This window comes from Ixodes scapularis, unplaced genomic scaffold (genome assembly GCF_016920785.2).
Source record: "Ixodes scapularis isolate PalLabHiFi unplaced genomic scaffold, ASM1692078v2 PGA_scaffold5__190_contigs__length_132052651, whole genome shotgun sequence".
In the NCBI taxonomy this organism is placed as follows: domain Eukaryota; kingdom Metazoa; phylum Arthropoda; class Arachnida; order Ixodida; family Ixodidae; genus Ixodes; species Ixodes scapularis.
The window spans coordinates 85,577,716-85,592,059 of record NW_024609880.1 but is presented as its reverse complement, the minus strand read 5'-3'; positions in this window follow the sequence as shown (position 1 = coordinate 85,592,059).

The window sequence follows — 14,344 nt, the reverse complement described above, 5'->3', positions numbered from 1 at the left end:
TTTTAAGAGCTGCTCCTATGTACGACATCATCTAGCCCTTCGATATCCGCTAACACGAAATTACTTAACTGAAAACATTTGTGGTTTTCAGTTACGTAATGTGCTGTCTTGTAAATTAAAAAATAAGTTTTCAAATGTGCGCTTAAGAAAAAGCAATCGATCGCGTTTTTAAATAGACAAAGCAAAGTGCAAAGCACGTTGTTCCACCTAGCAAAAGCTCATCTTCAATATGATACGATCAAAAGTGCTCACGTGGCACTTTTTCTTTTGTTTAATTAATTAGCACAGCCCTTTGTTGTTTCTGCGTGTTTTTTAGCACAGGTACAGTCATGCCGAATTAAAGAAAAAACAAATAAAACGTTTATGCATCCTGGTTTCAGCGTTTGATCACCACTGAGCGAATTACCTGAAGGAAGCTGACAAATGAATTGAGATCATGTTAAACGTGTCAGGCTTAACTAGCCCCTCCAGCTGAGCTCCCCTCGCTTCTCTTTTTTGTGGTGGACAATAGGGAGTTTTAGTAGACCGTGTTTCCCCCTCCGCTAGCCCTCCGCTGCGAGGAAACCGTCACTGCGTCTGCGCGGCAATGGCCTTGGCTGTAGAGTTCCGGCTAGCGGAGGGGCTTAGTGGAGCGGGAAACACGGTCTACTAAAACTCGCTAATATATGAAGGTAAGTAGCGTTGCTTACGCCGCATCCCAACTGCTCGACCACCTTCTAAGTACAGCATTCCTTTCTAAAGGATCGGTTGGAATAGCGTGAATGAACACCGCAGCTCGGAGCACGTCGTGGGAAACCTCACGCTCCATAAGCAAGGATCCTGGTTTCAAACTGTAATAAGATGGAGAACTGGGCCAGTTGGTTGACATTGTACATGATGGGGAAGCAGCTCAGAAAACACGAACTACGAAAAGGAACAAACACGACATTCACCTGTCGTGTCTGTTCCTCTTCGTAGTCCGTGTTTCCTGAGCTGTTTTCCCCATCATGTATCCTGGTTTGAATTATCTTTTGATCTGAATGGGCGCCGTACAGGCGTGTGGTAGTGCGTCACAACTGTGTGGTGCACGTTAAAAACTCCAGGCTAGCTGTGGACCGCACCGGCAAGATGTCTCATCAAGAGCGAAGACACCAAACGCCCATTGAGACTAAATTCCCCGTGTGTAAAGATACACACAACACTGTTTTCACTTTTTTTTTTCTGCATAACGTAACGTGTGGCGGGATTTAGCAAACCCGTTATAGCCGGGTTCGTTACTTTCATACAGACTTCACGATACTAAACTCGTCAAAGAGCTCTTTTCTTTTACTGACATTCAGTCGGAGCGAAAGCAGAAGGGAAATGAACCAGACTTAATCGCGCACTCAAACCGCAAGTGGTCAGGATAAACCTTTTTCAATCCTTTTAGGCACGCAGTAATGTTATCCCAATTTAGTGTTTAATCTAGCTTCATGCAAACCGTAATTGTAGATTTAAAGTTTTTATTTGTTGTAATTTATTTATTTATTTATTTGTTTATTTTATAAGCTCGAGGATAGCTGATGCCTTGGTAGTGCACACAAGTTAGATACGTATATTTTCAATGTTGTAAAAAAGCTATCCGCACACGCATGATGAATAACAAGAAATAAATTCGCTCTAATTCACGTAAACAACAGGACGGTACCCTTGAACCAGCTAAATGCTATGCATGTAAGCTGACAGTTTTTAATAAACACGCATTATTCAGAGTAAGGGTGCCCACTAAACAGCTAGCGTCCTTACGGGGAGTTTACCTGGCTATATGGACATTCGAAAAATGCACGGCGGTCATCGTCTCTGGGATAGATAAACAAAATTTGTTTAGGTCATTTTTTATCAATGATTCCATAGACCACGTTCCAATAGTAGTTCTGAGTGCAGTCATAACGTAATGGTAACGGCACGTGTCCTTCCGTCTTCTCCATCAACATAAATCCTACCGTCCTTTCCGCGTTAATGGCTAAAAAAAGTTCATATGAATGAACGTTTCCATTCCGCGAAGTGCCGCAACCACAGTGTAATCTTATTCTGAATTCACAGATATTGTAAAACATTGTAGGCAATTAACTTACCGTAAATTATCGGAAAGTTTTGATTTATCAAAAAGCAAAACGTAAAAACAAACAGTCGCTGGATTATAAATTTGTGGTTTTATTAGGCTCGTCTCACATTTTTCTTTGCTATATGCTTTCGAGCCTGATTTACGGAGACACACAGAAAGCTCCTAATGTTTATATTCGTGATACTCTATTCACTGACAGCATAAGAAATGGAGGGAGTGGCCTATATTCTTCAAACTTAATTTGTTTTTTATTCCTAATTTTTTATTATCTTTGGCTGATACCGAAGTCTGATGGGCCGACGAACGATAATAAGAGGCTCTGTATTTGTGTGAATATAAAAGTGCTTACAAACTGAAATCGAGACAAAATTGAGGAGGAGCAGTGGAATTTGGGAGATCAAGATTACAGCCTTTTTCTAAAACCGAAATTTATTAAATATATGTATACAAGCCTCAAACACTGTGCAGGAACAACTATGGTCATTGACAGTAGAATAAACTTGCTCAATACGGCAGAAGTACCTGGTTGTGATTGTGCAACGAATGACGAAATCAAGCAATAGCTAGAAGTACGTGTTAAAAAAAAGCTAACCGTGAAAAGTATTATTTTTAATTATTTTATTGAGCTCTGGTAACAAAATAAAAAAAGAGGGCTGATTTTGAGAGATGATGAAAAGTATAACTTATATTAACAAACCGAACTCGACAAATCAACGTCTATAATTTAAAAGCAACCACGCTGTCCACGCTTTCACGTTTTCTCCCATATTTAACACTGGTGTACAGTTTACACGTTCCTGCGGTTTTCGATGGCGACGATTAGATCAAGTGCTCTACTTCTTGGTGTGGTAATTTGCTCAGAACCAGAAAATGTTTTTTTCTTACTCACATGACTATATAGTCATGTGAGTAAGAACGCTCAGGGATCATAGTCACTTCCAGCTGTTTAATTACAGATATCAAAATTGTTTATGCTAAACCCTTAAAAAAAACAAAAAAAAAACAAGGACTCTTCAAACGACTGAGGGCCACACGAAGCGGCGCATAATATATGATAAGAAATTAGTGCATATGAAATTATTGAAATTGTTGCTAAAAGTAAATAACGGTTGCGTTAGTGACACCACACCCGAAGCGGAGTCGCACGTCGCATCTAGCGTCGCGTGCTCTGCGCGCAAAGGATAAATGTATTTTTCTTCGTTTCTTCGTAAGTCGGGAGATGACCAGGTTTTACTTGTTTCCCGACGCGGTAAAAGATAAATTAGGGTTTACCTAGGAAGCATATTAAGCTCAAAGTCGGGCGTTTAGAATTGGGCGGCAAAGTGTTTTTCCAGTGAAGTTGAGCGCCTCCCTGGCGCTCTCTGGGGTCGAAAGGAGGAAATCGATACAGATTATTCCTCCATGAGTAACCCTTCCGAAAGTTTCGCCCGCGTGTCAACGGATGGCGCGCTTGCTCCAGCTGCAGAAAGGAATATGCCCTCTGCAAACGAGGGAACGACAATAGGGCTGGTAAAATTCGGGTGAACCTGGTAATTATGTTGGATAGTTGACACGCCTTCCGTGTCTTAAGTTGTCAGCGACAATTGTAAAAGCCTGTCAGAGGCTGCAAATAGTTGACACCTAAAATTAAGTTTATCTGGCGTGTACCCCAAACGAAATTGTATTTGCGTTCAAGGGGTTGAGCAAGCGAGTTGATGTAGGCTCTTGATACAGGTGTTAACTCAGTTTCAAGCAAGAAAAAGGCGCAAGTATATTGCCTACAGTTTCGGAGAGCTCAAAAGACGTGGGGCAAGTCTTTTTTAATGTCACCTTTTGCTTCGTGATTTGTTCGTTGGGCGTTCTCATTGAAACATGCCGCTATATTCTTGGGGAACTTGCCGCATAACGCGGTTTTTTTAGCTGTAATTCACGATAATCATAATACATGGCTGTAGGTGAATGCATTCAGTCGCTATGCGGGCCTTTCAATTGTTCAGAATAATTTTCATTCTCATAAATGTATTTTTAAATTGAAGTTATTTCATATTGAGTTGACTGGCATCAATTTTATCTAGGAATCTTCCAATCTTTCTTATAGATCGTCCAATATTTCTATAAATCGTCACGGGTGGATCAGCCTCATAACGTACGGGTAATTTCATCCAATACTAATTCATGTTTGTATTCTTTTATCCCACGCACCTCCAATGACTGGAATCGCCTTCACACTCTAATAGCCACTATTAGTAATTTCGATTGTTTCCAACTTGCTCTGCAGAATATACCTGAATGGTTGCATGTAATTGTGCTAGAACAAATCAGATATATTTTATAGATTTTGTTGTATATATGTGGGCTTGTAGAATAGCGGACTGAATATTTTTTAAGTGCGTGAATCGTCTCTGTCTATTGTTTTTTGGAATTTCCTTTTCTATTGCTTCCCCAAATTGCATCCCATGCTTACTTCTTGTTATTTTCGCTACCACTCGCCTCTATAATGATTATGCCTTGAGGGCATGTATAAATGAATAAATAAATAAAACATTAAAATAAAGGTCGATTTGCTAACTGGGAGAATACTATAGCTTTTTACGTGACCTACTTTTTATGCTTGGTTTTTAGACGAGGTATGCCTCCGGCACTCGGTGCAAGTAAGATAGATGTGACCTTCAGAAAATGCCAGAGCTCTGTCCCTCGCACGCGTGTTTCGGTCGATTACAGCTCCGCCAACGCCTCCATGTGTTTTCGGACAAACTCACGTGTCTTCTATTGAACTTTGCTAGCGCCGCACTCATTAGTCTCTCACTGCCAACCCCGTGACCTTTGCTAGTTTCGCTCGATTCTACAGCTCACTCTGAAAGAGAAATGTGCTCTGTACATTTGCACTGGACAGTCGATAAACGTGATCGAGCGTATTGACATTTCATTCATCTTTTGGCACAATCAGAAACTCCCTACTGCTCCCTTGTCCTGACGTGCTTTGATCCTGCTATTGTTTTAGAATCGCTACTGATGCGAATGGAAAAACGCAGTGCCTATAATGTTTCGAACGGGCAACTCACAGCACAAATGTCCATGTAATTCACCGTAGTAAGAACTCCACACTACGCACTTACCATATACGCATTCGAAGCGCAATATTTTATCCCTAATCTTTTACACTTTTGTGATTAATATACCATACTTCCTGATCTATAAGTCGAACCTCTGCACAAGCTGTACCTTGACTTTTGTTTATGGCCAGCGTCGTAAATTTGCATTGGTAAGGCTACATATATATATATATATATATATATATATATATATATATATATATATATATATATATATATATATTGCGATCACGATATGTGCACAAGCAGGAGCAAATTTCAATACTCTCGCGCAGTTAAAGTTCATACACACACACACAAACAAAAAGATGTAAGATACACCGCAGTATAAAACGCAATGATTAAATACAGCCGCGGCAGATACACCGGAATATAGGGTAATTAAATGTTATAGCATAAGTTCAGAGCTTGCGGCAATCATTAATTTATCAAAATGGGCATGGTTTGCTGTTTAAATATCCTCAGCAGTTCTGAAATCGTGTATACCTTTTCCGTTTACCCTCGTCCTAGGTCACGTAGTTATTATGTGGGACAATCAAGAAATCAAGATCTTACAACTTGGAATAAGTAAACAATAAAATAAATGTAACAAGAATTACTAAAAAACGCAAATAATATGTAAAAAAAACAGTTCAATGGCGCTTTCCATTTATTCATTCAATGGCGCGCCAAGAGGAAATTGACGATATGCAGCATACCGGAAATTTTCCTATTTGAAATGGCGTCGCCATTTTATAAAATGTCTATACTGCTTCAGAACTGAAGTTGTTAACAAAATTTATACATGCAAAAAAGTGAAAACATGATAGAACTCATGTTATCAGATCCAGACAAAAAAAAATATATAGCGAGCGCTGATTGTTGAAACACAAGCTTACCAGTGCCTCCTGTTTCTTCGTTTATTTTTTCACTCTTTTCTTAGTGCTATAGGGGCAGCTGTGTAACAGATTTTATGAGCCCAACGAATGCGGCCATTTTCTAGGTTACGTTAGCTATATTCTAGAAAATATTGATCTGCGACCTTCAATATACACCGAAATAAAAAAGCAAACCTCCACCGCATGTCTGCTTTGCTTATTTACAATTTGCTACAAAATATTGAGCTCCAGTTGCGCAAGAAGTGTAGCTCGTTTTTGCTAAATTTGTTGATCTGCTCGGGCTAAAGGATTCATTCGGCGATTTGTGGTTTTGGAAACCCAGCGTACCAAATAGATAGGGTGCATAACAACAGGCTTCAATATGATGAACATCCTAATATAAAGTTTAACGTTTTCTAAAAATGCATCTTAATTTGTTTTCGAACTGGACTTAGGGTATTTGCATCTGGAGAAGAAGTCTGTTCAACTTACCACCAAATTATTGCTTGATGGGTGACCTGATATACTATATACTATATTAATGTGCACGCCGCGTGAAATATTCATTAATTTCCCCAACAGAACGCCGCAAACTCAATGCCAAGTTCAGGTGATGAAAATTAATTCATGCCTCACTTGTCGCGATCAACCTTGTAGAGATGATCGGGGCAAACGTGGAGTGATGAAACTCTTTGAAAAACGACACAGCTTTACAATTCATGGCCAGCCGGGCAGTGAACGCACGTCGAATTGTAATGAATTCCGCTATGGAAGAGTGTAGGCCAAGCCACGCTCGATGTATTCGACGCACGTGCCTGTATAAAAAATGACTCACGTTTTAAAGGTCACGCTGTTTGCTTTTCTCGTCCAAAATTGAGGTCTCAATTCGCACGGGCTTTAGAACGTCCCAGAAGCTATCGGTAACCTTTATGGCTAGTGACGGGTCCCGAATATGGATTTGCTGGGGGGTCCTTCGGCCTACCGCTTCCAAGATCTGCTTATTGGCACAGTTTTTTTTTTTATAATACACGTCAAGCCCAGACGTAAAAACCAAAAACTGTAACAGCCAAATGTTCTACAGCTATGCAGAGCGGAATTTTGTCTGCTGCTTGCGCAGGGGTTGCACTGACGTCAGAACGGTGAGCTGTGTGTGGCTCAGATAGAAAGATAGTGGGCAGACCTCAATAATAAATGCCTTTAGGCTTACCCACTATCCTTCCAATTGGAGGCAATCAGACCTCTCCGTTGTGACGTCACCGCAACCCCTGCGAATGAAGCAGACGAACTTGTGCTCCGTATAGTCAGTGACCGCTTAAGAAACGCAGGTTGTGGCGAGCCTAGACACTCTTATAATCGATACGCAGTCATTGAACTTGTGTCATCAGCCCATATTAAGTCCAAATCACGAAGCAAATAAACCTGTTCATGAGAGACCAGGTTCATCGTTACTTTAGCTTTTAATGACTATGCGGAGCGCAAGTTGGTCCGCTCTTTACAGAGGGGTTGCGATGATGTCAGAACGCTGAGCTCTTGTTGGCTGAATAAAAAAAAAATAACGGGTAGGCCTCAAGGCATTTAGCGTTGACGTCTACCTACTATCCTCTCAATCTAAGCTAATCAGAATTCGGCGTTGTTCTGATGTTACTGCATGCCTGCGCAAGAAGCAGACGACTTGGTCTCCGCATTGGCACGACTAACCAGATTAAGTTTGAGTGTCTTGCGTTATGTACAACTTGGAACTAGAGCAGAATGTTGAATAATACCTGTTATCGTGATTGCATTCATTTTCGTTAATTACGCGTATTGTCTTTAAATGCGCCTATATTTTAAATTAGTTGTGCGTTTTTTCTACTAGACGTATTGAAAGTTTAGTTGAGTCAACGCGTTTGCTGAAATTCGGAGGAATAATTACTGTTCTAAGGGAAACGTCGGTAAAGAAACTTGAGAATTTATAATTGTAGTTTTCTTGCATACGCTAAGCTGCGTTAATTGGCGTGGTGCTCGGAATTGAAATGTCTCTTAGACGGGAAATTACCACTCATTTTCGGTCTACCAACGAAACTCCTCTATCAAACAGTACTATCACAATTCCATCGTCGTAGGAGAAACCTAGGTTAAGTGGACACCTCTAAATTTAAAGTTGCTTTGATGAAGAGCACATTTACTACACACTTCTCATATAGGAAGCGACTAAACAATTTGAACGAGGCAGTAAAATCGCTCAACTCATCTTACCAATTACAGCATAAGCACGAGGAATTTTCTCTAGGGTGACATGTCTGTAACCTCACTCAGAATAAGACGAGTGAGCACCAATGTTGAAATATGTGCTTTCTAATACACTGTTCGTATTAGTTTAGTATAAACCTATTTTTAGCGAGTATTTCATATGCTGCCGGTTAATTTACATTGGAAAATGAGCCGTATATTGCCCTTTTTCAATTACTCAATTTTAAACAAGGTGTTTCTGGTTCCCAATGAGGAGGGCATTTTTTAAATTATATTTTACTTTTTATGTTTTGTTGGTTTTAATTTGTGGGTTGCTTTTTTGAGCTGATCTGATGATCTACTGCTAATATGACCAAGTTGTAACTTCTTGTAAACAACTAATCTCCCTTACCTCACGAAAATAACTGAAAAATTATTATCTGCATATAGTGTTACCACAATTATGGCTACAGTGAAAATGAATAACTCAATGGACTAACATTAAATTCTACAAACGCCGTTCTTTCTTTTGTGGCTTGTGTGGCACGGATGTGTTTACTCCAATAAAGAAAAGCAAAAGTAAAAGAAAAATTTGCTCATTCTTCTTGTGTTTTTGAATAAAGTACCAGCGTTGGAGCAGCAGATCTACTTCTTGGAGCAATATATATTAGAAATTGTGTTTCTGTTTTAACATAGGACAATTCGAAGTAACATAAACGCATTATAATGTCGCGACGCTTACGTTGGAAGATTTCTCCGAGACCTCACAAATGAAAACGCTTGTGCGCGTTGAAAGTTCGACAGCTTGCGCACAGGTGGCGCCACAGGCCCTGTCCCCGGTCGATTTTTCTGCCAAAGTAGGGAAGGGAAAGGGGCAGCCTTTTGCTACCCTTTCTCAATTCCGCGCTGTCGGGAGTGCTCCTACCAGCCAACAGCTCAGTCTATCGGAACTGTGCGCGGTACTCCAGAATATTTGCTGAAGCTGCAAAGTGGATTAATTTTTCGCCACCTCTACGAGCCCTTGACACTAGGCACAATCTTCCATGATCAGTTGTTTTTGCCTTGATTTGTTTAGGCACTGTTAGGAAGACCGTGTTCATTGGTTTTACGAGTGCGTAACGCCCTTCGCGGCTTGTGCAGTTTCGCCGTCAGATTTGGATGCACACAAACACTCGGATTTCCAGTTTTGACTCCATGGTGGGAGTTTGCTAGTGTCGTTGGGACTCAACAATGTGGCGGAAGGATTACCTCTGATTGAACGTTGGAGTTTCTTTCTGCAATTGCCCTGGACGAAAAGACCGATGGTGATACGACATCGGAGACAGGCCAGACGATAGGATATGAATCGGGCTGTGTTGTGTGGTGGTGGATGCCTCTGTGACGACACTGACAGCTGGATTGGTCGGTGGCTTTCTCGTCGCCGGCATGCGGAGCTCATCGAGCAAGTATTCGTCGGCACACAGTGGCGGCTTGCATTTGGAGTTGATTCTTGAAGCGGCAATTTTGTTTGTAGTGGCCTTACTCTTATGGAGTTGCGGCGTTGCGGCAGCTCATTTGAAAGGTGAGATCTGTTTTCGAAAGGTTTTATTGTGATGGTGGTACTTCACAAATTCTAGTTGTATATAATTTTGTGCACTCTGATTTTGACTGTGCTGCGAATATGCTGCACTTCGAATATAGTAGAGATTCAATGGTGTAAAATGCTGCAATGGGCCAAGCTGAATTTTCTTCTTGCGATGGCCAGTTCGAGAAAAAGACTCAATTCGAAATCATGTTTGCCAGAAGTCCCAGCATGATAAAATCGATTGACGCTATTGCATTCGTTACTTGAAGATTGTTGTTGTGACAGGCACAAACAAATCCAGAAAAATTCGTTTTTGTTTGACTCGGGGAACCTTTTGTTTACAACACTTACTGGTTCATGTAGAGGAAGACAAAAGGGATGAAAGATCGCTGGCACCCAAAATCATACCATGTATATTCAGAGAGTTGGTATTCGCTGTGCGAAGATAAATTACACTGCGTGGAGAAAGAAAGCTTGTTCAGAATATAAAAAGGCTACCTATGTGATTTCCATGCAATAGTCAATTCTAGCGAATTTGTACATAAAAACTATACTGATCTTTCTGTTTTCTTATGAAAATGTAGTGCGAACAACTATGAGTGCAAACTGTGTTTTAATTGGAAATAAAATTACCGCCTTAATACAAAGAGTTTCCTAAATAAAATAAAAACTATTGCCAGATTAATTATACGGCGTGCGTGTAGTTTGTTTGTTTTGTTGCGGGCTTGACAGAATAAAAGATATATTCTAGGCTCTGTAAAAAATATGACAAAACCAAAAACAAAGTGTCTACCTTATTACTATACTCCAGCTTATCAAAATCATTAATAAACTGTAGTGGAAGTTATGTCATACAAAAAAATTAATACATCGAGTTTTTTTTTTCAAAAAGACGAAAAAATGTATGGCCTGAGCTGACAGCGTACTTGATAGGCAGGGCAATTATATACTATATATAGAAAGTAAATAGTTCAATTAATATTTTGCGAGGGAACTTTCTCATCCCCTAAATGAAAGTTAGTTTGGAAGTACGAAACAGCTAGATCTGTTACATTCAGAAGGAACATACACATACATACACAGGTAAGTGTCTGTCGCGTGCTCGCTTTTTCCTCTTGTTTATTGCTGATCCATTCAAGAGTCAGTTTTCGTTGCTTTCTTTTTGTCTGTTATTGAAATTTCGTAGAGTGCGTTGAGGTAGGATGTATATTAGAAGCATGTCCTCGCTAGAATAAAGGTCGATCGGGAGTTAACTTTAAATGCCGTAACCTTTATCCATCTTCAATGAAGGTCAGAATCTAAATGTTTACGTTGGGTATTCAAATAAATTGCGGTTGTGCGTGTGTGTGTGGGGGGTATTACTGCCTTCTATTTAAAGGCATAAAAAGTAGAGGGTTGCACTTGGCTGAGCCGATCATTGTGTTGGAGCAAAGCACGTGACAAAGCACCGTCGGTGTTCACTCCGTCCATCAAAAACTGTCACGTGATTTTTCTGTTTTGGTAATTAACCCCTGGAAGCAGTAGCTTGTGGAAATTGCCCCAGTTTTGCTGATATGGAGGATATAGGGTAGTGTCATAAAATATTATAATAAAAATGTTAAATCCACAAGTGCATATCACAATAAACGTTTTCGAAGGGAAAAAAGTAGTAAGGATACACTGTAAAATAAAGAGAAGTACATGTTTCAGGATTGAATAGTTGAACTTCGCGGGGTTGAAGTCAAATTGCGCGGAAGGGCGCGAGTGTGAATAAATGAAAATATGTTTATTGTGAGGTTTATTTTAAATGCAAGAGCATAAATGTTATAGAACATTAAGATGCGTGGTTGTGAACGGATATCAAGACGTTAAAGGTTGAAATGCCTGTAAGCAATTTAGCAAGCGACGAGACGAGCGACAGCGACAAGAGTCAGCGACAAGCGAAGGAGATTTCTCACAGTCGCTCGTCGCATCGCTGAGTTTTTAAATTTCTGGAAAACGCCGCTAATCGCCTTTGACGCTTGCTCCGTCGCTTTCATGCGGTTCGCCTCGTCCAGCGACTGACCGAGTGGTACCAAAACCTCGTCGTCGCAGTTTGCCTCGTCGCTCGCGCCAAATCGCGCGCATGCGGTTTATACTTAACGGCTAAATTGAAATTATGTAAATCTCGCACAAGTATTCGTATAATACAAGATATTGAAGTAACCTTATTTGGCCAATAAAATATATTTTCAGCTGCAATTGGCCAATATTTTAAACGAGATAGATTTAACTCCACAATCGTTAGAATATTTACGAGCTAAAAGCGAACGGAAACATAAAAACTATTAATATAGATTAAATAAGTAGTCGAATGGTAACTGGGGTTTATAGCGAAATTATCATGCTAAATACATATTACACCCTAAAAGTCAAAATCGATAATCTGGCAACCATTAAGTAATACGAATAAACTGTGTTGTTTGCAAGGCGCACATTATCCCCTGGCTTTTGTGAGACTTATATGTAATACCATAAAGTAACTGTAAATGTTTGCTACCTGTCTCTGATTAATTTGCATTTAGCTTAGTCTTTAACGTTTATCAAAGAAACTTTAAAAAAAGAAACTTTTCGGAACCCGCATCAGACATAGGATGATTCTGCTTCTATAATATTAAGGATTGTAATTACCTCACGTAAACTTGAATTTGACTATTACTTTCCGAAAGACGAATTCTAAATAATTTATTATAATATCTTACGACGGATCTACTTTAGATGAGGTAATGTCTTAAATGATCAACCATGATAAATAGCCGTTTGAACCATCGTGGTGGTTGAACGTATTTGCTTGAATGCTAAGCCATTAAACATATATATTCGTATGAAAAGAAAGTCACATGTTCAGCGAGTGGCACAAACGTTAGTACTTCATAAAATTGATATTTGCATTACAATTAATTTGAAGAGAAAATCAGACAAAACGGAAAAAATACTCTTTTCTTGGCCAGATCTCCAACTGTCACATCGCATTTTACCACGCAAGAACGACTTCTAAATTTCCATCTTTATAGCTCCCTTCACACATGTTCTAGAATACCAAGGAAAGCTTTCTAAAGATAAAAAATAACGGTCCTTACCATGTCTTTTACTATACTCATAAAAAAGGAAGCACAGCAGATCTTTTTATAACCCTCGGCCGTTAAGAACAACACAAAACACATATTCAAAGTGCAGAACAGAGAGGAAAAGGAATGGGCAATTACAGTTGACAGCGCCCATTCGAAGAGAGCCGGCATTGATTGGAAACACTACACACCAGGAAATGGCCGGTTACTTGAGACAGCTGCTGACTCCCAGAGGGAATTACTTTCACACTTATCTCCATACCATACATATTGTATTTTGGATTTTGATGCTGAAAGCGAGTTCTATTTTTGTTGTTGTTGACTTTGCCAGTCTTACGAGCTGTGGAGTTGCCAGTGCAGGCGTCAACCAGTTTTTTTGTTCTTGTCACGCTTGTATTGACAGCACTAATGTATTTTGTACTGGTCAGACCGTCGTTTTGTTTTTCATTACAGGTGTAGTACGTAGTTTCCTACAAAGCTGGCATTTTACATTTACCTAACAGTCACTGAAAAACATATTTTGCTCGTGGCCCGCTTTTTTCTAAAGAAAGTAGAGCGATCATCTTCGCAGCCAAATTATTTGTCGAGTTTTAGTGCGACGTCAATTATTATACAGACATTTTTAAGTCTTTAGAATTGTAACAACTGGGATATACAGAAAAGTCAAATGTTCGTGGCCGGATGTCTTCAAGTGATCGCATGCTCGCCATAAAGTGTGAAGTATAATGGGACGAATATAAAAACTTCATACAATACAACTAATCATTTGTAATGATTTGAATTCTGGCTTCCAGAGACTAACATTTTATTTACAAAATTGCGTTGTAATAATACATATGCCAAATGTAATACAGCATTTGCACTCTGCCCTAAAACACGCATATTAAGAAGGGACTCAATGGCCAAAATATTTTACTCTTGAAATGATCCATAGAAAAACACTGCCTACAACAACAATTAGTTCTTAATAATTCTTAATCTGTAAACCAAATAAGTAGTTGCTAAAATCAAGAGTGAATTGTACTTGTAGCAGTTTACAAGTATTGTTTTTGAATATACCTTGCATACTCTTTTTTTATAGGAACAACTACTGCACTTTAATCTAAAAATAATGAACACGTTTCAATCACAAAATGGATCGGTAAAAAATCGCACCAAAAAACTAAACATTACAAGTATTAAGTCATCAAAATAGTTCATGTAATTTAAGTTCACAATAATTTTGCTTAAGAAATATTTAATCCGAACGCGCAGTCCCTTATGTTGTTTTACGCCTTCCACAATGTGGTGGGGATTAAAAATCCTGACATCTTTTGATATCTTACATTGTGCGTCTAGTGCTTCCAAGGTAGTAGCAGATATGAACGTATTGTTTTATTTTATTTAGTTGCTGAAATCCCCGATGCGAGCTTCCATTAACTAATGAAATACGTTCGAAGGAAGAATAAAAACTA